We start from the raw sequence: 25,175 nt of genomic DNA, 5'->3' as shown, positions 1-25,175 counted from the left end.
CTGCCTTGTTCTTCCATTGTTGCTGGTCTGCTGCTCTTAACGTTCAGCTGCTTGTGTGTGTGTGCCTGATAAGGGTTTATGTGGAGGCAGGATGGGTGGTGTGGTGAGCCAAAAGGCAGCTTTTTGGGTGTAAAAACAGAAATGCTTGTCCTCATTTACGGCCCCTGGTTTTCAGGCTTGAGATTGGGGCCTTTGCCAGGGAACTGCTCTCTTCTACCCAGTATTTCCCTGCCTCCTGTCCATATGGCTATGACAGGGAGAAGGACACACTGCCATGGGAGCATGTCAGAGGGATGCCTAATTGAGTCTTAGTGAATCGTGGACAGCTTCCCTGAGCAGGAGATTTTAAGCATAGAGCTAGGAGGAGGCAATTGTAAGGAGCTCTTGAGCAGTTAGGAACTAGTTGGGAAGAAAAGTCAACTATGTGTAGAGTAATATTAACAACCAAATCAAAGATCATCTTTACCTTTGCATAGTACTTCACAGTTTATAACACCATCTCCAAGTGCAGTTTGCCTATTATCAAATAGGCAAATTAGACCTGAGTTCAGAGCATCAACAAAAGTGATGTTAGGGGCTAAATGCTTGTATTCCTTCCCCAGATTCATATGTTGGAGCCCTAATCCTGATGTGACAGTATTAGCAGGTGAGGCCTTAGGGAAGCAATTAGTTTTAGATGAGAGTGAGCCCCTATGATGGGAGTAGTGTCCTTATAGAAAGAGAAATGGACACTAGTGCTTCCTCTCTCTGCCATAGCCACATAAGAACACAGTGAATAGGCACTGTCTGCAAGCCAGTAATAGCCCACACTAATAACTGAATCTGCGAATCTGCCAGCACCTTGATCTTGGACTTCCCAGCCTCCAGAACTGTGAGAAATAAATGCCTGTTGTTTAAGCCACGTAGTATTTTGTTATAGCATCTAGAGCTGATGATGACCAACGGGGCCTAAAAAAATGGGCTAAGTCTGGCTTTAGTAAATGTACCCTAAATTTCTCAATGGGAAAATCATTGGAAGTCCATTTAAGTTGGATATTTTATTTAAGTTTTGGATTTTGTCATTTGTATTAGTTTTCTTATGTAGAATATTGTGGAATGGGGTGTTGTAAAGTTGGGGAGACACCACAAATTTCTAATGTGAATGATCTGGTCATTTCGCATACATTTTTCTTACAACAGCCTTGAGAAAGCCTGGATAGGCTGAATAATACATTGTTGTTAATATTATTGTTATGTTAATAGATGTCCAAGCGTAGGCCAGAGAACTTCCAAGGGAATCATTTAGTCAAAAATCACATTGCCAGTAAAAGTCAGAGCTGGGACTTGAGCTCAAAAATCCCATTAAGAGAGAATGGTTTGTGAAGTCAGGTAGGCCTGGATTCAAATCTCTTTTCTACTTTATAATGACATTCCTTAACTTCACCTTCCTTCAAATGGGGCAGAAATAAGTATCTCATGGAAGCAAGTATCTCATATCTATCTGATTTCACAAATCATGGTCTCTTAATGGGATTTATGAGCTCAGGTCCTACCTCTGCCTTGTACCAGCAATATGATTTTTGACTATGTAAGTCCCTTGGAGGTTCTTTGGCCTAAGCTTGGTCGTCTACTAACATGTCAATAATAATAATAATAATAACAATCTCATAGAGTTGTTGGGAAGATTAAATAAGGGAGTATGGGAAGCATCTAGCCCAAGGCTGCCATGGAGTACATGCTTGCTTATTAAATGGTAGTTATTATCTCCTGGCTCCTGGGTTCAGTATTGTTTCTATTCTGCAGCATATGACTAAGAATCCATTAGATGCAACGAGAGACATTAGGGAATTAAATATTTAGCTTGCTGTCATGACTGGAAGAGTCGTTAGAGCACTGGAGTGATTTTGATGATACTGTTTATGAATGTTGGTGCTCTCTGCCATTTCTTACATTTTATAAAGAGTCAAAACAACTTAGCTTATTTTTCTGTCTAGATTCTATGTAAAATTATTTCAAATGCCCATCTTTGCCACAAGTCCTTTTGCTCTATTTATTCAATGAGAATGTGGTGGTTATAGGAGAATCTCTGAGTCCTGCAAGGTTGGACTGAAATCCCGGCTTCCTTTACTTCCTAGTACATTAAGTTGGATGCATTATTGAAACCATCTGTACTTCAGTTTCCATGCCCATAAAATAAAAGTAAGACTAGTGTCTACACAGTGGGTGGTTGAAAGGATTAAATGAGTTAATACGTGTAAATTGCCTTTAAAAGTGCCTAGTACAAAGTGAAGTTAATTGTTTTATTGAGCATTTACTATATGCCAAGCCCAATTTTAAGCACCAGGAATATTATCAATAAATAAGATAGACAATGTCTTTCCATGGACCTTACATTCTAATGTGGGCAAATAAATAAGAGTTCTGAAGTTCTTAGATGCAAGATGAAGACCTACTTTGATGCTGTTTGATTAGAATGGAACAGCAAATGTTTCCAGTGTTTTTCTGGGTTTTGCCAGATCATTCATTCAGAACCCTGATGATAGTTCCTTCAGCCTGTGGGCAAGGCTTTTTTTCTTTCTTTCTTTCTTTCTTTCTTTCTTTCTTTCTTTCTTTCTTTTAGGAATGACTTCCTATAAACTGATACTTACACATTCATATAAAGCAGCTTCTTTATAAAAACCATTATATGGAAGCCAGATTTTTTTAATGTATCTACAAGTCCGAAGATCGAACTCTAGTTTTGAGTTTATTTCTAACATACAGCCATGAGGTAGGAGCCTAAGTTAGGCTCCTGCCTGAGTTAGGAGCATATAATCTTTGCTTCATAAAATTTTCATCACATCAAATAAAACTTATTTTTTGTCTCAAGATCTGTGTGGGGAAGCCATTTATTCATTCTTAACAAAGAAATATTGAGACAGTACCTATTTTTTTTTCTTTTTTACTCCTGTAGTATTTTTATAGCAACTGCAATCTACTTTTAACTACTGTACCTTTCAGACCCAGGAAAATCCCTTGAAGTAATGGCCAGAAATTTGGCGATAGTCAAATTAATATGGAGACATTGTCTTTATGTTCTACTTATTTGTGTACACATAAAGCTTCACATAAGCTCACAAATAACTTGGTCTCATTCCAAACCTAAGTCACTGATGAGCTCATTCTGGGTAGATAGCACGTATCCTCATATCAGAAAAGGCAGAACATCATTGGATAATTGAAAGGCTGGATTAGAAGCACACATTGTTTCCTTTGTCAGTAGCACAGTGGCATTTCCTCTGTGTCATTTGCTACCCACAGAGCAGGAAATTACCCACCATAATAGCAGAGAGCTAGTGGTTCTTTGAATGTGATAGACTCTGATTACTTTATCTCATCTGACTTTCATGTTCCATAAGGGCTCAGATGCAGAATGGACATATTTGCATATTTGTTAGTATCTGGAAATGGGCTCATGGGTACTTCCCAACATGCAGAAGGATTTAGAACCATTTATACCAACATTGAAGTGTCAAATTTGGAATTTAACAAACTCCCTCATAGTAGCCATTTATGATATTTCTTGTCAGAATCTCTTGTCTTGGGAAATGCACCCCTATCCCTCATTCTGCATCCCAGTCCCTGTGTTTGTGGATAGATTTTCTATGCTTTGGTAAAATCTAACTCCAATCTCCCATCAAATCCTAGCCGCAAAGTTGAGCTCAGATTTAAGTGGAGTTTTTGAACTATTGACAGGGCTAATATTTTCCCAGTAGACACTGACAAGTCTCTACAGGAAAACTTGTACTATCTTGTAGATTAAATATTTTGAATTTAGTCTTATAGCTCCATGAATATACTATCCCCTGTCTAGAAACTATCACATATTCATTTAGAACATAAAGCTAGATTTTTGTTTTTCCAGAGAGTGAAGAATTTTATCAATTTAGTTTCAGAGAACTTCTAGAACACACAGCTTTGGGGAAAATGAGTGATTCCTGTGCTAATCATCTTGGTATCACCTTCCTCCAACTTTTAGTAAAACATAGAGCAATGCACTGATTCTCTTTAACAAGGAAAATAACATGTAAAAAAATGTTGGTATAAAATTGTCGATTAATCTCCTTTGAGTGCCATCTGAAATCACGGACTTGCTTTATACAAGCATTGTTTTGTCCTTAATTAAGCAACATTGGCACTTGTGAAGCACCATGCATCATTTTACATTTAAAATAGAATGTAACTGAAGGAAATACATGTTTGAGTTTGTAAGCCAAAATCACAACAGCCACACCTGGCAACTAGATGCACCTAAATATTTGTTTTTCAAATCAGGTATTTAGGGTCTGAAACATAAGAAATCCTGGCTAACATTTGTAAGTACAGACTGTGTTTTAGACATTGTCCTAAGGATATATATTAATTCAGTTAATGCACACAAGACCTAATGAGATAGTTGCAATCATTATCTCAGTTTTACAGATGAGAAAACTGAGACGAATTAAGATAATATACCTAGAAGGTGGTATTCAAACCCAGGACTCAAACTCACGTCTCTGACTCCAGAATCTATGCCAATAAACACTGCAGTATGAGTCTTTTCATATAAAAAGGGGCTTGGAGTAATATTTATCTTTATTTGAAAGCCAAGGTATTAGAAAGCAGACTTTATGTGCTGTAACTTTTTAGCTTTTGCTCTACTGAACCTACAAATGGCCTCAGGACATTAACTGCATGTGTTCCAGAGCACAATCTAAATCCAATTCACATATAAAAATTAACTATTGACTGTCCATCCTGTGGCTTAGCCAAATGGGACCTTTTAACACAGGAAGTCAGTAAGTCAGCACACTGATCTATCCATATAGTTTTCTCCACTTCTTTCTTTGGCTAGATTTGCATTTTTCATCACTGGTAGCAATTCAGCAGGAAAAGAGCTCAGGTTTCATGAAGTAGAACATATACAGAAAAATGAAAACTCCTGGATTCAAACCTCAGTCTTAGGCTTGGCATGTTCTAAGTAGGCATGAGACAGAATGAAATTGGATGTGAGTTGTCTGGATTCTAGTGTTCAGTTTGTAAATAATTTTCTCCATCTAGTTTTTAGATTCTTCATTTGAGTAATAAAAACATTGGACCACATCATAGCTGTGTTACTATCTAGCTTGGAAAAACCTCCCATACAATTGACTTACCACAGTGAATCGCTCTTATCTATGTGAATATATAATGCAATGAGGTATGCATTCATTTTCGATTGATGCATAACTAATTACTACAAAACTGCAGATTATAACAATGTCCATTTCTTTTTTAATTTTAGATATTTTTGTTTCTCCTAATTTATTATTTATCAGGAGTGACTGAAATAAAAAATATATTTGAGTTCCATCATCATCATGGAAATTGTTTTAAAGAAAAACTGGTCAGATGAATATTATTGCTTCCCATTTTCAATGATTAAATAGTTTCTATTGATAAATTGACAGCAAGGAGTCTGTCAAGGATACTCAAGATATATTGTATAATACAACATGCCTGTTCACAGGGGTAAATATCCTAGGAAATAACTTATGTGTACTTCTTGATTTTGGCATACAAAACAAGCACAAAAACACCACCCATGCCTCTGAGAACATTGTACCATGCATCGTTGAAAAATGCTTTGCCTCCTTCATCATGAGCAATCATCCTCCAGCAGTCAAGCATACCTGTGTACATGATGTCAGTTGCTTTGCATCCTGACTGCATCATCATGCTGCAGCGAAAGGTGTCAAATGGTTAGGAAGTCAACCTCGCAACAGCAGTGACAGTCTGTGCGATTATCCAGTTAATGATGGTGTTAGCATTCTTGGGATCCAGAAGCATTCCCTTTGCAGTGTCATAGATACATAAGTAGTCAGCTCGGCAGATGATAATACCTTGTACAGACAGTTAAAGTCTTGGTACAGGCCCTTAATCACATCAGATTTGTAGATCTTAACCAGGCAATCAGGAGGCCTTGGAATTCTCTTTCAGCTCCAGCTTTATCCACATCAGCTGCTTGACGGGTATGGGCAAAATCAAAAGGGTACACAAAACACAAGGATGTGGCCCCAGTGGCACCACCTGATGCCAGACTGACTGCAAAACAGTGCCAAAACTGGTTCCTCTTGTCCACACCACCCAGGAAGATCTGTTTATATTTGCCTTTGAAGGTGAAGTTAAGAGCCTGGGTGAGGAAGTATCTGATGACATTGGCCAGGTTACCACTCCAGAAGGACAGGACTCCCTGCTTGGGAATACAGACCACGAAGTCTATAATGCCCTTATATGGCTTATCTACAGTGATCTGCTTGCTGGCATGCTGCATCCGCAGCAGCAGCTTGACCCACTCAGTGGGCACTACCTCCATCTTGGAGATGGCTGTGGCCACTCCACCTGCCAGGAAGTCCTTGGCAAAGGACACAGTGGCATCTGTCATGTTGAAAGGAAAGAGGAAGCAGGCTGCTGCAGGATAGGACTGGTAAGGGAATCGGCTTTGACTCCAGGGCTGCCCATTTCTCATCTCACAGTTCTATGGGTCAGAATTCTGATCAGTACTCAACTGGTTTCTCTGCTCAGTGTCTCAGAAAGCAAAGACTACATTCTTCTCTGGGGTTGAGGGTCCTCTTCCCAACTCCCTTGTTGCTGGCAAAATGGAGTGCTTTATGATTGTAGGAGTGTGATTTTCACCTTTTTACCACATATTAACTGGGGGCCATTCTCAGATTTTGAAACCTACCTGCTATTCTTGGCACATTGCCCTCTCTACAGTGTGGCAGTGTGCTCCTTTAAGACTGGGGGAGAATTTCTCTCACTTTGCATAACTCTGACCTCTTTTAAAGACTCAGCTGATTAAGTCAAATCTCCTAAGAATAATCCCTCTTTTGATTATCTCAAAGTTAATTGATTAGGGATTTTAATTAATTACATCTGCAAAATCCTTTCTGCTGTATAACATATCATGATAGGAGAGATGTCCTATCATATTCACAAATCCTGATTACAATCGTGGAACATGGATAGGATTATACAGATGTGTACACCAGGGCATTGGCAATCTTGGGGAGCATATTAGAATTCTGACTGCCAAAGACTGCCTGAAGAAGTGAAACCTAATGCCTCATTCAGTGACAGAAGCTGCCAATAGAAGTTGTCAGCAGGCTGCATTGGAAAGGATCTACCATATATTTGTGTCTTCATTGCCTGGCAAATTTGCATAAGAGCCCAGTTAACCTGAGAAAAAAATACAAATACCTAAAAGGTTTTCTCTCAGAAAATATATGTTTTGAGAAACTCTGGTATTAAACTCAGAATGCCTTTATTTGAATCCAGGGGTCACAATCTCACAACCATGTGAACCCAGCAACTGCATGACCTTTGCAAGCTATTTAAAGTTTCCGGGCCTGTATCCTCATCTCTTGTAGGGGATTTACCTTTTAGGGTGTTTTGAAAATTGAGCTATTGAATACATGTAAAGTATTTAAAAGAATGGCAAACATAATAAGTAACACAGAAAACTTCACTTTTTATTTAAAATAATCATATATTCTATCAAGCACTGTCATAAGAACTCCGAGTGAGGCACTATTATATTATCCCCATTTCATAGATGAGGAAACCAAGCCACAAAGAATTTAAGTCATTTGTCCAGAGCCACAGTGCTGATAGGCATGGACTTAGAATTTGAATCCAGGCAGTCTGACCATTAATGGAGTTTGCTAGCAGAAAAGACACTGTATGTTCTTAGGGCAAGCTCATCATCCAAGAAGGAAAACACTAAACTGGCTGCTTTCAATTGCTGGGAGTTGGTCAGGAGCTGGTTCTAGCTCAGCTTATGGATGAAACAAAATGCCCTTCCCAGATAGTCATCCTCTGTTGAACAGCATGCTTTAGCGTAAAATAAACTCCAAGAGCAGAGAATGATTGTCCTGTTTATGAATGGTTCTCAGCAGCTGAAACAGATTTACTTACGGTTGGTGCTCGCAATAGACTAAACCTTTTTCTACCCCCAAAGAACTTAACACTCAATGGTATTCGAAGGTAAGGTTTTGGCAATTATGAAGTCATGATGGTGGATCTCTCATGAATGATACTACTGTCTTTATGAAAGAGACTCCAGATCAATCTTTACTCTCTTTCTACCATGTGGGCATGCAGTGAAGAACTGGCAGTCCCTAACCTGGAAGACAGCCCTCATCAAAACCCAATCATGCTGTCACCCTGATCTCACATTTCCAGGCTTCTAAGCTCTAAGAAATAGATTTTTGTTGTTTGCAAGCCACCCATTCTATGGCATTTTGGTATAGCAGGCTGAAATGAAGAAGACAATGTTCAATGAAAAATGATTAAATGCATGATTGCAACTTAAATCATGAACTTTGGGAGGCCCATGGAACAACTTTGGCTGAGTAAAAGTGCTGAAAGAATGGACTATTTTCTTTCAAGAAATTCGGGATTTCTTGTAGAGCAGAAATTACAGAAGTATTGCATGAGATGTTTTGACTCAAGATGGCTATTGAACTTAACTCTGAGGAGAAGAGACTTGTTCCTCTCCCACTAAGCCTTGAGATACCACCACCAGGCCCCATTGCAACAGTAGAGACATATGGCTCTAGATTATATCAATTTTCAGTAGACTCATCATAGCAAAGCAAGAGATGGCAGCAGCAAACGGGGCCTTCTAATGGACTCATGTTATCTGGTTTTCCTGCAGTAAAGGTATTTTAAAGCAGGCAACCTCTCTAATCTAAGAAATTAGATTACAGAGAAACTTAAGACCTAAGAAAGTTCAGGGGAGGAAAGAAAGTCTGTGAAGAAATATTTCTCACATTTGTAGTCATGTGGAGAAGGAATTGTTACCTTTAGAAATACATCTTTCATAAAAACGTGAAATTTGACTACCCAGATCTTCTTGTAAAGGTCATAGTCATTGATGTTTGAGTCTGATGCCCAGTCAGCATTGAAATGATAGTGCTGTCCACTGAGTCAAATCCATGAAATAATCAAGACAATCTCCTAGCTCTTGCATGCCCTCAGACCAAAATCTTTCATTTTGCAGAGTTTTTATGCCTCAAAACACAAACAGGGTAATCAAATAGGAAGATCTCACAGGAGTTAGTCTTTTTCTTAATCATGATTCAACACTCAGAAACAATTTATTTCACCGAAATAGTATTCCAGACATGTTCTGGAATATCACACTCACCAGGGCAGATAGATTTTATGTTATTGTCTTTTACCAGTGGTAGAATTGTCAAATTTATTATCCTGCTGTTATAGACCTTCTAAAAAGCACAGCCGGGTGACCAAAAACAATGAAGTACCCCAAATGAGTTTCATCTCAAGGCCTTAACTGATAGCATTCTCCTATTTCTTATTTTTCATGCCCAGTTTGTTGTGATACTACTGGGAACTTGTTAGCTCAGCAGCATTTATCATGATTCTGTTTTGTTGAACAAGTACAATACAATCTTTTTTCCTCATTTAATCAATAAGTAGAAGGAGGAATGAGGTAGAGCAGGGAGGAATCATGTTAGATTAATGGCTTCTGACTTATGGTAAAACTCAGCTTGAATATTGCACTTAGAGCCTCTTCTGAGACAGCCTATCCTGAGAGCAAAATATTCCAAATAATTCAACTAAAAAGAAAGGAAATACTGGAGATCGATCTATCATCTCTCAATCTGTCTTATCTATCATCTTTATCTATCTATCAGCTATCTATCTACTATCTATCTTTCTATCCATCCATTCACCCATCTATCATCTATCTATATCTCTCTATCATCTATCTACTCAATTTACCTATTTACCTACTTACCTATTGATTAGATATTGAATGTACATTTAACCTCCTTTACATAGTGAAGGAGGTCATAGGCTTATTTTACAAATAAGAAAAGGACTTCAAGTGTGGCAGAGATTCAGGAAGCTTGAATCATAGGCCTAAGGTCCCAAGATGGAAGGTGTTCAACTCAGTTTCTGACTAAAGACTGTGTAATTCAAAAGCCCAGTTTGTTATTGTTTTCTTCTTCTCTCTCCCAACAGGCCACTATTCTCTGTCTTTGAGTTGGGTTTTACAGTGATGAAATTTGCTATCATAGTGTAAGGTGAAGCCTTTGGTGGGAATTTCCCCCAAAATAGAATAATAGGATTTGGTTTGACTTCTGCTTTTAGCACTCTTTCTATAGAAAAAATATTATTAAAGGAGACGTGATTGGAAGAAGAAGGTCTAAAAGGAGGAAATACTTGCAGTTGATGGATCCAGAAGGCACTGGTCAATTTTCAGTAGCCTCATCACAGAAAAAAATGAGTGTTAGGGTATCAGAAATACCAAATTGGGTTTTAAGAGTCCTAGAAAATATGAAGAGAAAATGATGTGTGTTCTGGTGATGCTCACAGTAACAAACACCTTTTGGCTTCTTGTCTGTCCTGAATAGTCTCCAGACTTGGATGAGGATATGGCTAGGGCTGGTATGACAAATTAGTGCAACTCAATGGCCTGAACAACAGCAACTGTATTACTCACATTTCTGCAGGCGAAAGTTTGGAATCACCGCATCCTCAGAGTTGTTTTGTTCTGAGGGTTGTGAGGAAACAATCTGTTCCAGGCCTCTCTCCTTGGCTTTTAGGTGGCTGTCTTCCCTCAAGTCACTTCGTGTCATCTGCAATCTGTGTGTCTCTCTCTGTTCAAACTATCCCTTTTTATAAGGACACCAGTCATAGTGGATTAGCTCATTTTAACTTGATTACTCCTGTAAATACCCCATTTCCAAATAAGCTCCCATTCTAAGGTGCTGGATGTTAGGATTCCAACTTATGAATCTTGAGCAGAGGCACACAATTCAGCCTATCATAGAGGTGAAGTGATGTGTAGGAGAGAACATGGACACAGGTTTAAGTTAGGAAAAATCCTGCCTAGCTCCTTGAGCAAAATTAATTTATCTGAATTTTAATGTTCCTATTTACAAAATATTTATAATAACACTAGAATGGTGGGATTGTTTTAGAGATTAAATAAGATATTGCAAGTAGAAAACATTTACTGTATCTGGGACATGGTCGGTACTCACTTAAAAAAAAGTTAGATTTTCATGTTTAGCTTATATAATCACTAATAATGGAAACATAAATTCAAGGAGAAGAAGTAGATGGAGTAGAAAAAATGTTGTGAGGACATTGTGGGGCTCTTCCAAATGTGGCTTCCTTTGTGTAGGAATAACTATATTCTCCCAGGTGTGATTTTTCTGGTTCTTGGAAGGCCCCTAACATACAATACCAAGGTGTCTGAAAAATCTACCACTAAATTTATTTCTGCTCTTGAAGGCTTTAGGAGATAGATGTCAGGGGGAAAGAGATAGTGAGGAAACCAAGAGCATCTAGATGAACCCACACCAAGCCAAATTTTACCTGCATCACAATTTGCTAAGACCAGCTCTGCTCCAAAAATCCCCAAATGAAACACATTGGAATTTGGAGGGTTGCTAAACTTAGCGATGAACTAGCCTTGATTACATTTTGAGGGAAAGCCAATCCGGGAAAATGAGTCAGAAAGAGTTATTGATCTAAGGGGCCTGAGCCAAGGCTTCCTTTTTGCTGTTACCTACTATTTTCCCTCTGGCAATCATTTCCAAAGTAGAATTTTACATTCAAATGCTTTTCTTTCCTCGGCTCTCTTTGGAACAATAATATATGAAATCATTCCAGGAGGGAGAGCACCTTCTGTGAGGAGATTAACCTGACATGTGATAGAAGGAAATGGAAAATAATAGAATGCCATTAGAATGGACCATTTCTGGAAATGAGAGAGGTTTGATATTGCACTTAGGAATGGATATTTAGGAATGGGTATTTAGGAACTTCTGAATGTACTGCCCAAGCAATGATTCACTCCACTTGGCATGGACACCTGGACATTTCAGTTCAGATATCATTATGATAAAGTATGATTTTCCTAGGCTGTGGGGTGTGCTCTGACTCAGCTGACAACCCACCACATTTCCCTCACTTGGATCATGACTAACCACACACACACACACACACACACACACACACACACATACCAGTGAGCGTTATTATGCTGTCCCACCAAAGAAGAAAATTAGGTTGTTATTATCACGAAGGGTATATTTGGATTGATACATTTACCAAAGAAAACAAACAAAAGCCCACTGTTACACCTTCAGGAAGAAAAACTGGTTAAGTATTGCATATTATATTGGTTCTTCAGGTATTTTACCAGGTACCTACTCTCTGAAGGTTGTTTGGAACCAGTATCAAAACATTTGAAAATAAGTCATTTGAATTGAGTCTATAGTAAAGTTCCCCATAAAACAGAAGAACATGGCCAGAAAGTTTTATTGTTCTGACAGACCTAACCTGAAGAAATAGGTTTGTTTTCTCTACTAGACATGAACATATGTTATGAAGGGATAATATATTTCAGGTTTGTTAATGCTACCCTTGGCATCTAAGAGGTTTAAAAGCAGCTAAAGGCAAAAAATGTATTCCTTTAAAAATGAATCAGTTAAAGTCAAATAACCAGTCTTCAATTTGTTATTATCCAAAATATGAACACCCAAAGTTAATTGAGTCATTCATTGAGATATTCATAATCATTGTAGATATAAGAAAAATAATAATAACTGATCTGATAATTGATTTCATTATTTACCTCAATTTTTATATTTCCCAAAGCCTATTATAGTGGGTTATAGAGCGAAACTGTATAAATCTGTATGGAATGAGTGGGTGGATGAATAAAAGGAAGAAAAAATATATTATTTTGAAAAGAAAGCAGTGATATGAGTCTATTGACCTTGGAGAAAGGTAAAATTTTTATTAGAAAGGATAAATTCTCTTCTACTAAGATAAACACAATATTGGTGGTTTTCGATATTAGAAAGTATTTTCCCTCAAGTCCACCAAGATGGCAGAATAGGAATTGCTCCAGAGTGCAGTCCCCAGTGAGAGCAATGCAGAAGGCAAATGATCTTTGCATTTCTAACCAAGGTACCATGTTTATCTCAATGTGACTGGTTGGACAATGGGTGTAGCCCAAGGAAGGCAAACTGAGGCAGGGTAGGGCACTGCCTCGCCTGGAAAGTGCAACTAGCCAGAGGACCCCCCTCCCACCCAACAGCAGACGTTGAGAACTTTTCTAGCCACCCTGGCACTATGGTTCAGATCCTGTGCTTCTCTTATGTTTTTTACAGCCCACAGAACAGGAGATTTCCATGGGGCTGATAAGAGCCATGGGTTTCCAGCACAGATCTGAGCCACCATTTCAGCCAGAATTATGAATTTTGGGCACAAATCTGGGTGGCCGTTTTGGCTGGTGCCTGTAATACCTGTGAGACAGATCCTCCTGCTCCTCTGAAATAAGGGGAAGTGAAGGTAGGGAGCCAAGTGATCTGACTTGGTGGCTCCTACTCCAACAAAGACCAGCAAACTGAAAGCCGCTGGCTTGAGAGTTTCACAGCCACACAGCAGCTTGAGCTCAAACCAAGACAGTGGAGCTCAGTCAGGAGAAGGGCATTCACTGCTGCTGAAGCAGTTCTAACTTTACCTGTATAAACAACAGCACAAGGAAGTTTACACGGAGCCTGTGGCAGCTCTGCAGCACCTCTACAGGAAGACTGTGACTAGACTCCCTCCTTGCTGGGCAGGGCATCTCTGAAAAAAGGCAGCAGCAGGTCAGGGACTTATAAATAAAACCCACCATCCTGGGACAGAGCACCTGGGGAAAGAGGCAGTTGTGAGTTCTGCTGCAGCAGACAAACATTCCTGCCCAGAAGCCCTAAAGGGAGCAATGGAACTCCCAGCACAGCACTTGAGCTCTGATAAGGGACAGATTGCCTCCTCAAGCAGATCCCTGACCCCCGTAAATCCAAAATGACACCTCATACATGAGACATCTGGCTGATATCTGGCAGGTACCCTTCTGGGATGAAGCTACCAGAGGAAAGAATAGGCAGCAATCCTCGCTATTCTGCAACCCCCATGGGTGATTCCCAGGCAAGTGGGGTATAGAGTGGACCTCCAGCAGTCCTGCAGCAGAGAGGCCTGACTGTTAGAAGGAAAACTAAAAAACAGAAACAAATAGCTTCAACATCAATGGAAAGGATGTCCACTCTGAGCTCCCATCCGAAAGTCACCAACTTCAAAGACCAAAGGTAGAAAAATCCATGAACATTGGAAGAAACCAGTGTAAAAAGGCTGAAATCACCAAAAACCAGAACGCTTCTGCTCCTTCAAGGGATCACAACTCCTTGCCAGCAAGAGAACAAACTGGATGGAGAATGAGTTTGACAAATTGACAGAAGTAGGCTTCAGAAGGTGAGTAATAACAAATTTCTCTGAGCTAAAGGAACATGTAAATGCAAAGAAACCCAAGGCAGAGAAACTAAAACCTTGAAAAAATGTTAGATGAAATGCTAACTAGAATAACCAGCTTAAAGAAGAACATAAATTACTTGATGGAACTGAAAAACACAGCACGAGAACTTTGCACAGCATACACAAGTTTCAATAGCCAAATTGATCAAGAAGAAGAAAGTATATCAGAGAATGAATATCAACTCAATGAAATAAAATGAGAAGACAAGATTAGAGAAAAAAAGAGTATAAAGAAATAAACAAAGTCTCCAAGAAATATGGGATTATGTGAAAAAAACTAATCTATGTTTGATCAGCGTACCTCAATGTGACAGAAAGAATGAATCCAAGCTGGAAAACACTCTTCAGGATATTATCCAGGAGAACTTCCCCAACCTAGCAAGACAGGCCAACATTCAAATCCAGAAAATACAGAGAACACCACAGAGATATTCCTCAAGGAAACCCTATCAGACACAGTGGATCTCTTGGCAGAAACCCCACAAGTCAGAGAGAGTGGGGGCCAATATTCAATATCCTTAAAGGAAAGAACTTTCAACTCAGAATCTCATATCCAGCCAAACTAAGCTTCATCAGTGAATGAGAAATAAAATCCTTCATGAACAAGCAATTGCTGAGAGATTTTGTCACCATCAGGTCTTCCCTACAAGAGATCCTGAAGGAAACAATAAACATAGAAAGGCACAACCAGTAACAGCCACTGCAAAAACATACCAAATGGTAAAGACCATCAACACAATGAAGAAACTGCAACAACTAACAGGCAAAACAACTAGCTAGTATCAAAATGGCAGGATCAAATTCACATATAACAATATTAACCTGAGAGAGATCCAAGATGGGCGATTAACAGTAGCTCAGGATTGCAGCTCCCAGTGACGGTGCAGGGAGTGAGTGGGCGCCAGACTTCCGGACGAATTTTTCTTGCCCACGGAACAGGAGATTCCCAGCGGAGGGGCCCCATGAGTCACCAGCACAACTCCTTTGGCCTGCACGGCTGTTTTGCCAGTGTCCCAGCACAGTGGTTCTCAGTGCAGAGTATGTGAGACAGGGTGCTTTTTTAGTTGGCATTTGGAGCTCTGGGAAGGCAGAGTCACCCTTTCAGCTGATTGAAAGGGGACTGAAGTGGGGAACCAGACTGGTAGATTTCTGGGCAGAAAAGCACCATGAATCTCAGTGCCACTGTTTCAGCCAGCACGGTCTCCACACAGGAAATTGCATAGATCCTGGCACCTTTTCAGTGGGCTACTCGGACACCTGGGAGAGAATCAACCTTTCAATTAGGAAAAGGAAAAAGGGGTCTCTGAGGCAGGGAGCCAGGTTATCGGGCTCGGCTGGTCCCACTCCCACAAAAAATAGCAATTGGAAATGCTGACGGTTGAGAGTTTCACAGCAAGCACAGCTGAACCCAGGAAGGTCAGCTCTGTGGGGGAGGGGCATCCACAGAAGGAAAACAAAGAAACAGAAATAACATCATCACCAATAATCTGGATGTCCACTCAGAGACTCAATCTGAATGTCAGCAATTACAAAGATGATAGATAGATAAATCCACAAAGATGGGAAGAAACCAGTGCAAAAAGGCTGAAAACATCCAAAATCAGAATGTGTCTCCTCCTTCCGGGGATTGCAGCTCCTCATCAGCAATGGAACAAGGCATGATGGATAATGAGTGTGATGAATTATCAGAATCAGGCTTCAGAAGGTGGATATTAAGAAACTTTTGTGAGCTAAAAGAACATGTTCTAACCCAATGCAAAGAAACTAAGAACCTTAAAAAAAGGCTTGACAAAATGCTAATGAGAATAGATGATTTAGAGAGGAATATAAGTGAATTAATAGAGCTGAAAAACACAATACAAGAACTTCGCCAAGTATGCACAAATTTTAACAGTCAAATTGACCAAGCAGAAGAAAGGATATCTGAGGTCGAAGACCAACTCAATGAAATAAAATGAGAAGACAAGATTAGAGAAAAAAGTGTAAAAAGGAATGAGCAAAGTCTCCAAGAAATATTTGACTATGTGAAAAGACTTAATCTACGTTTGATAGCTGTACCTGAATATGATGAAGAGAATGAATCCAAGCTGGAAAATATTCTTCAGTATATTATTCAGGAAAACTTTCCCAGCCTAGCAAGGCAGAACAATATTCAACTCCAGGTAATACAGAGAACACCACAAAGATATTTCTCAAGAAGAGCAACCCCAAGACACATAATCATCAGATTCACCAGGGTTGAAATGAGGGAGAAAATGCTCAGGGCAGCCAGAGAGAAAGGTCAGGTTATCCACAAAGGGAAGCCTTTCAGACTCACAGCAGATCTCTCAGCAGAAACCCTACAAGCCCGAAGAGAGTGGGGGCCAATATTCAACATCCTTAAAGAATTTTCAACCCAGAATTTCATATCCAGCCAAACTAAGCTTCATAAGTGAAGGAAAAATAAAATCTTTTGTGAACAAGCAAGTACTCAGAGATTTCATCACCACCAGGCCTGCTTTACAAGAGCTTCTGAAAAAAGCACTACACATAGAAAGGAACAAGCAGTATCAGCCATTCTGAAAACATACCAAAAGGTAAAGAGCATCAACATAATGAAGACTCTACGTCAACTAATGGGCAAAACAGCCAGCTGGCATTAAATGGCAGTATTAAACTCACATATATCAATATTAATCCTAAATTTAAATCGACTAAATGCCTCAATTAAAAGACACAGGCAAATTGGATAAAAAGCCAAAACCCATCAGAATGCTGCATCCAGACCCATCTCACATGCAAGGATACACAAAGACTCAAAACAGAGGGATGGAGGAAAATTCACCAACCAAATGGAGAACAAAATATTAATAATAATAATAAAAAGCAGGAGTGGCGATTTTTGCCTCTGATAAAATAGACTTTAAAGCAACAAAGATCAAAAGAGGCAAAGAAGGACGTTACTTAATGGTAAAAGGATCAATGCAACAAGAAGAGCTAAATATATATGCACCCAATACAGGAGCACCCAGATACATAAGGCAAGTTCTTAAAGACTTATAAACAGACTTAGACTCCCACACAATAACAGTGGGAGACTTTAACATCACATTGTCAGTATTAGACAGATCAACGAGACAGAAAATTAGCAAGAATATCCAGGACTTGAACTCAGACCTGGAACAAGTAAACTTCATAAACATTTACAGAACTCTCCACCCTAAATCTACAAAACATATATTCTTCTCAGTACCAAATCACAGTTACTCTAAAAGTGACTACATAATTGGAAGTAAATCACTCCTCAGTAATTGCATAGCATTTCACAGGTTTAAATGAAATATTGGTTGGCTGCTTATTTGTTATTTTTATCCCTTATTCCTTCCTGTCTCCATTGTTAAGCACAATTATTGGCATAAAAGAGGTTTTTAATACCCATTTTTAGACTGCATTCTACCCGGGGCAATAGAGTGAGACTCCAATTCTCTCTCCCTCTTTCTTTTCCTCTTTCTTTCTTTCTTTCTTTCTTTCTTTCTTTCTTTCTTTCTTTCTTTCTTTTCCCTTAAAAAAATTAACCTTAAATGTAAATGGGCTAAATGCCCCAATCAAAAGACACAGACTGGCAAGTTGAATAAAAAGTCAAGTCCCATCAGTGTGCTGTATTCAGGAGACCCATCTCAGGTGCAAATTCACACATGGACTCAAAATGAAGGGATGGAGAAAGATTTACCAAGCAAATGGAGACTTAAAAGAAAAAAAAAGCAGGAGTTGCAATCCTATTCTCTGACAAAACAGATTTTAACAAAGGTTAAAAGAGACAAAGATGGGCAATACATAACGGTAAAATAATCAATGCAACAAGAAGAGCTAACATCCTAAATAGCTATGCACCCAATACAGGAGCACCCAGATACATAAAGCAAGTTCTTAACAACCTACAAAGAGACTTAGACTCCCACACAATAATAGTGAGAGTCTTTAACACTCCACTGTCAATATTAGATCAATGAGACAGAAAATTAACAAAGATATCCAGGGCTTGAATGTAAATCTGGACCAAGCAAACCTAATAGACATCTACAGAGCGCTCAACTCCAAAGCCATGAAATATACATTCTTCTCAGTACCACATCACACTTACTCTAAAATTGACTACATAATTGAAAGTAAATTATTCCTCAGCAAATGCAAAAGAATGGAAATCATAACAACCAGTTATTCAGACCACAATGCAATCAAATTAGAACTCAGGATTAAGTAACTCACTCAAAACTGCACAACAACATGGAAACTGACAACCTGCTCCTGAATGACTACTGGATAAATAATTGAATGAAGGCAGAAATAAAGATGTTCTTTGAAGCTAATGAGAATGAAGGCACAACGTACCAGAATCTCTGGAACACATTTAAAGAAGTATCTAGAGGGAAATTTATAGCACTATGCCCACATGAGAATTGAGGAAAGATCTAAATCAACACCCTATCATCACAATTTAAAAACTTAGAAAAACAAGATAAAACAAATTCGAAATATAGCAGAAGACAAGGAATAACTAAGATCAGAGCAGAACTGAAGGAGATAAAGACGCAAAAACCCTTCAAGAAATCAACAAATCCAGGAGCAGTTTTTTTTTTTTTTGAAAAGATCAACAAAATAGATAGACCACTAGCCAGACTAATAAAAGAGAAAAGAAAGAATAATCAAACAGATGCAATAAAAAACAATAAAGGGGATATCACCACCGATTCCACAGAAATACAAACTACCATCAGAGATTACTGCAAATCACTCTATGCACATAAACCAGTACATCTAGAAGAAATGAATAAATTCCTGGAGACTTACACGCTCCCAATACTAAACCAGGAAGAAGTTGAATCCCTGAATAGACCAATAAAAAGATCTGAAGTTTAGGCAACAATTAATAGCCTACCAACCAAAAAAAGTGCAGGTTCAAAAGGGTTCCCATCTGAATTCTACCAGAAATACAAAAATGAGCTGGTACCAATCCTTCTGAAACTATTTCAAACAATACAAAAAAGAGAGAATACTCTATAACTCATTTTATAAGACCAACATCACCCTGATACCAAAACTTGGCAGAGACACAACTAAAAAAAAATTCAGACCAATATCCATGATGAACATCAATGCAAGAATCTTCAATAAAATACTGGCAAACTTAATGCAGTAACACATCAAAAACCTTATCCATCATGATCAAGTAGGCTTCATCTCGGGGATGCAAGGCTAGTTCAACTTACAAGTCTATAAACATAATCCATCATATAAACAGAACCAATGACAAAAACCACATGATTATCAGAATAGATGCAGAAAAGGTCTTTGACAAAATTCAGCAGCACTTTATACTAAAAACCCTCAATAAACTGAGTACTGTTGGAACATATCTCAAAATAATAAAAGCTATTTATGACAAACCCAAAGCAAATATCATACTGAATTGGCAAAAGCTAGAAGCATTCCCTTTGAAAACTGGCACTAGACAAGGGTGCCCTCTCTCACCATTTGTATTCAGTATAGTATAGTTTTAGCCAGAGCACTCAGACAAGAAAAAGAAATAACGGGCATTCAAATTGGAAAAGAGGAAGTCAAACTGTCTCTATTTGCAGATGACATGATTGTATATTTAGAAGACAACCAGGAGCCAAATCATGAGCAAACTACCCTTCATAATTGCCACAAAGAGAATAAAATACCTAGGAATACAACTAACAAAGGATGTGAAAGACATCATCAAGGAGAACTACAAACCCCTGCTCAGAGAAATAAGACAGGACACAAGCAGATGAAAAAACATTCCGTACTCATGGTTAGGAAGAATCAATACTTGAAAATGGCCATACTGCCCAAAGTAATTTACAGATTCAATGCTATCCCCATCAGGCTACCATTGACCTTCTTCATAGAACTGGAAAAAAAAAAAAAAAAACCTTAAACTTTATATGGAAACAAAAAAGAACCTACATAGCCAAGACAATCCTAAGCAAAAAGAACAAAGCTAGAAGCATCACACTACGTGACTTCAAACTATACTACAGGGCTATAGTAATCAAAACAGCATGGTACTGGTACCAGAACAGATATATAGACCAATAGAACAGAACAGAGGCCTCGGAAGTAACACCACACATCTACAGCCATCTGATCTTTGACAAACCTGACAAAAACAAGCAATGGGGAAAGGATTCCCTGTTTAATAAATGGTGTTGGGAAAAATGGCTAGGCATGTGCAGAAAGATGAAACTGGACCCCTTCCTTACATTTTATACAAAAATTAACTACAGACAGATTAAAGATTTAAATATAAGACCTAACGCCATAAAAACTCTAGAAGACAACCTAGGCAATACCATTCAGGACATAGGCACAGGCAAGGACTTCATGACAAAAACACCAAAAGCAAGGCAACAAAAGCCAAAATAGACAAATGGGATATAATTAAACTTAAGATCTTCTGCGCAGCAAAAGAAACAAGCATTAGAGTGAACTGGCAGCCAACAGAATGGGAAAAATATTTTGCAAGCTACCCATCTGATAAAGGGCTAATATCCAGAATCTACAAAGAACTAAAACAGATTTACAAGAAAAAAATGACTACACAAAGTGGGCAAAGGATATGAACAGACATTTTTCAAAAGAAGACATTTATGTGGCCAATAAACATACAAAAAATGTTGATCATCACTGGTCATGAGAGAAATGCAAATCAAAACCACATTGATATACTATCTCACACCATTTAGAATGGCAATCATTAAAAAATCTGGAGACAATAGATGCTGGAGAGGATGCAGAGAAATAGGAATGCTTTTACACTATTGTTGGGAGTGTAAATTAGTTCAATCATTGTGGAAGATGGTGTGGCAATTCCTCAAGGATCTAGAAGTAGAAATACCACTTGACCCAGCAATCCCATTACTCAGTATATACCCAAATAATTATAAATTGTTCCATTATAAAGACACATGCACATGTATGTTCATTGTGGCACTGTTTATAATAGCAAAGACTTGGAACCAACCCAAATGCCCATCAATGATAGACTGGATAAAATTAATGTGGCATATATACACCATGGAATACTGTGCAGCCCTAAAAAATGATGAGTTTGTTTCCTTTGCAGAGACAGAATGAATCTGGAAACCATCATTCTCAGCAAACTGACACGAGAACAGAAAACCAAATACCACGTTTTCACTCATAGGTGGGTGTTGAACAATGAGAACACATGGACACAAGTAGGGGAACATGACACACTGGAGTCTGTTAGGGGGTGGGCAGCTAGGGGAGGGATAGTGGGGAAGTGGGAAGATTGGGGAGGGATAACATTGGGAGACATACCTGAAGTGGATGATGGGGGAATGGAGGCAGCAAATCACCATGGCATGTGTATACCTATGTAACAATCCTACAAGATCTACACATGTACCTCAGAACTTAAGGTTTAATAAAAAAAAAGTGTTGTCCCTCCTCTTGGCGATGGTCTGAAAGTTATAACCAAGTCTCCAGAAATTTGATGTTATTCACAACAGCTCTATAGATGGTGGAAGTGGGGAGAATGAAAATCTTCAAAGGGGTAGGAAAGAAGATATATGGGAATTAGGAGAGGACTTCAAAACACTTGTAAAGAAATAGGAATGTGCAGAAGGGCCTGGCCAACAAAAATTTTCTCCATGATAGGAATAGATAAAAAGTTTTAGGGGAGCAAACTCTAATATTCAAATTTGTTTCTTTTGTCATTTTTCCTTGCTTTAACTTATTTGTGTTATTATCAACTTTAATCAAATGATTGATACCTGAAGATGCACTGTGATATGGTTTGGCTGTGTCCCACCCAAATCTCATTTTGAATTCTAACTCCCACAATTTCCACCTGTTATGGGAGGAACCTGGTGGGAAGTGACTGAACTATTTGGGAGGGTCTTTCCTGTGCTGTTCTCGTGATAGTGAATAAGTCTGAAGAGATCTGATGGTTTTAAAAACAGAAGTTTTTCTGCACAAGCTCTCTTTTTCCTGCCACTATCCATGTGAGATGTGACTTGCTCCATCTTGCCTTGCCCTATGTTTATGAGGCCTTCCCAGCCATGTGGAACTGAAAGCCCATTAAATCTCTCTGTTTTGGAAATTGCCCAGTCTCAGGTATGTCTTTATCAGCAGGAAGAAAACTGATGAATACACACTATAATTGTGTTTTCTTTGTGAGAATAAAAGAATCCAGGCATTTTTCAGTGGAGCCAAAGTGATAGAATAATGGTGAAAATGAAAATGACAAAAACTGCAGAGGAGGTGGCACAAAGTAAGTATTCAGAAACTAATGGAAACATGAAGTTTGAGTGATAGAAACTCAGAGAAACCTAAGTCCATTTTGAAACTTGGCAATTTAATACAGGCTGTCCTAGGGATAGTGAGGAGCTACTCCCACATGCTTTTCCCACCATAAATATTCACCTATGTCTGTACTTCGTCTTCATCAACTAATTTAATCATTTTTCCTTAGGAAGGTCTAATGAAAAGTATCCAATCAAAACAGCTGATCACTGCCAAGGATTCCAGCCATCTGGCAGCAAAGTTTATTTTCATTTAATTAACTAGTTGCTGATGGATATATTTTGTTATAGTTGCCCAGAAGTAGGAGTTCTAAAAGTCCTGATAATCTGATTAATTTTGGCTGAGGCATGCCTTCTATCTTATTTGGATATGCAATTATTTGACAACTCCTACATTTTCTTTATCACTGAGGTTTTGTAATCTTATAATCTATTTAACAAATTCTCATTTTCTTTTGGTCACTGTTTTAGCGCTGTTTTAAGTCACTTATGCCCTGAAAGTATTCAAGTGCTTAAGTCTGTATCTCAAGCCTATGACTACTTCGAAAGAAGGCAATTTAAAGTATTCTATATGGATTATTTGCCTCTGGCTGAAGTTAGGGAAAGATAACAGAGATGGAATTGTGTGTATATTAACTGTACATGTATTTATGGGGTCTGTCAAGTTTTTCAGTTTTATTATAAAAGTAAAGAATGCTTAAGTTGGTCACCAGGCTCTGCAGTGGATCCAGGTTCCATTTTTTCTGTTTTGCATGAGTCTAGTACAGAGTATATGCTAATTTGTTTGCTAATATAAATAAAAGAGGCAGAGTTTTCAAGATACATGAGATCACTGTCTGTCTTTTTCTTTTTTATTTTAGGGAAATTTCCATAGAACATTGCTTATTTACCATTATAATTTGGGTTCAGTATTCAGGCTGACATTTATTCATACCTATAAATTCTATAGGATACTTTTATTTATTTGGCTGCCTTTTCAGTCTCATTCCACAGAGGGCAATGCCCTGGTTCACCAGAGTATCCTACTCACAAAGAGAGTGGACCAGAGAGTGGACCAGGCCTTACTTTTTCTATGAAGTTTGTTTCTACCCCTTGATAATCTTAGATCTTTGTTCTAATTCATCTTTCTAGTGGAAAGAAGCCCAGAAATTTTAACACTTTAAACAAGTTTTCTTCTAGAAATATACTTAAAAAGTCACTTTCTTTATAGAATTTTATGTAGTTTAGTTCCAAATTGGTATATTTTATTAAATGGGATGGAACTCAAAGAGCTGTTCTTACCTCTAAATCGGTGAAACCACGATGTTCCTAATATGTAGGACTTTGTAATAACCTTTTTCCTTTGAATACAATTACCCTCTTGTCTTAACCACAAAACCATTTCTGAAATCAAATGGGAGGGGAAGGTTTGGGGATTTATCCCCAAAAATGTAAAATCAGATTTTTAAAACTATATTCTCTGCATATTTTCAAGACAGTCAGAAATCTTGGTTGGTTAGATTGCCATATGCAAATTTTCACAGTAATAGCCTATTGAGTTTCAAATGTAGTATTCACCATGGACACTTATAATTGCAGATGTTGTATTACATTATCAACTCCGTACATGAGGGGAATAGAAAGATAATGGAAAGTAGACTCTAAGTGAATATTAGATGTTAATGGGAATTCCCACTCAAATTGTCTTTTATTCAATTGTTCAGCATCAAACTGTGATACTAAAAGGCTTGAAAGCATACATGTGGGAAACAGGAGAGAAGCAGGACCACGAGAATATCTCATCAACCAGGAGACCCTACGAAAAAATTAAGACACTTACTGATTAAATCTGATTATTTTTAATTTCCTAAAATTCTGTGGGTAATTATATAACAAGCCTAATATTCTTTATTTCCCAGAAAGACTAGAAGAAAGACTGATGATGGTATAATTTCTTTTGTATCAGACAGTGAGCCTGGATATTTTAGTGATATAGCTATTTGCCAGTTTGTTGTTCTAATTATCAGAGTTTCCATGCCTCTAAATACCATCATTATATAATGCTAAAACAAAAGAAAATAACAACAATAATAATGAAAAATTAGAAACAAAATACATATTGATTAATGTTTATGCTTCCAAAAAAAGAAGTTGCTTGGACTGGAAATGAATTTTGAATCCCTTAAGAAGCAGTCAAGTGTTAAGAGGGAAAAAAATCGTATGAATATTTTAAGAATAATTTTAAAGATGAGGATCTTGCTATTTGCCCAGGCTGGACTGGAACGCCTGGGCTCACATGATCCTTCTGTCTCAGTCTCCTAAGTAGCTGAGACATCAGGTACACACCACCACATTTTGATTAATGACTAATTAATTATTATCCCTCCCTGTCAAAGGTGTCTATTATTTTTTAAAAGGAACACCTATGCAGGAGCATGTCTTTTGTCCATATTGGTAAAGGTTTAGAGCTAAACTCATTAAACT

At 38.2% G+C, this 25,175-nt stretch overlaps 1 pseudogene; it reads right to left on the bottom strand.

Moving 5' to 3' along the window:
- Positions 1 to 5,529: 5,529 nt before the first annotated feature.
- LOC101044716 (ADP/ATP translocase 2 pseudogene) lies at positions 5,530 to 6,480 on the bottom strand (annotated as a pseudogene).
- Between the last annotated feature and the right edge of the window lie 18,695 nt (positions 6,481 to 25,175).

This window comes from Saimiri boliviensis, chromosome 3 (assembly GCF_048565385.1).
Source record: "Saimiri boliviensis isolate mSaiBol1 chromosome 3, mSaiBol1.pri, whole genome shotgun sequence".
In the NCBI taxonomy this organism is placed as follows: domain Eukaryota; kingdom Metazoa; phylum Chordata; class Mammalia; order Primates; family Cebidae; genus Saimiri; species Saimiri boliviensis.
This window is presented reverse-complemented; position numbering and strand designations above follow the sequence as displayed.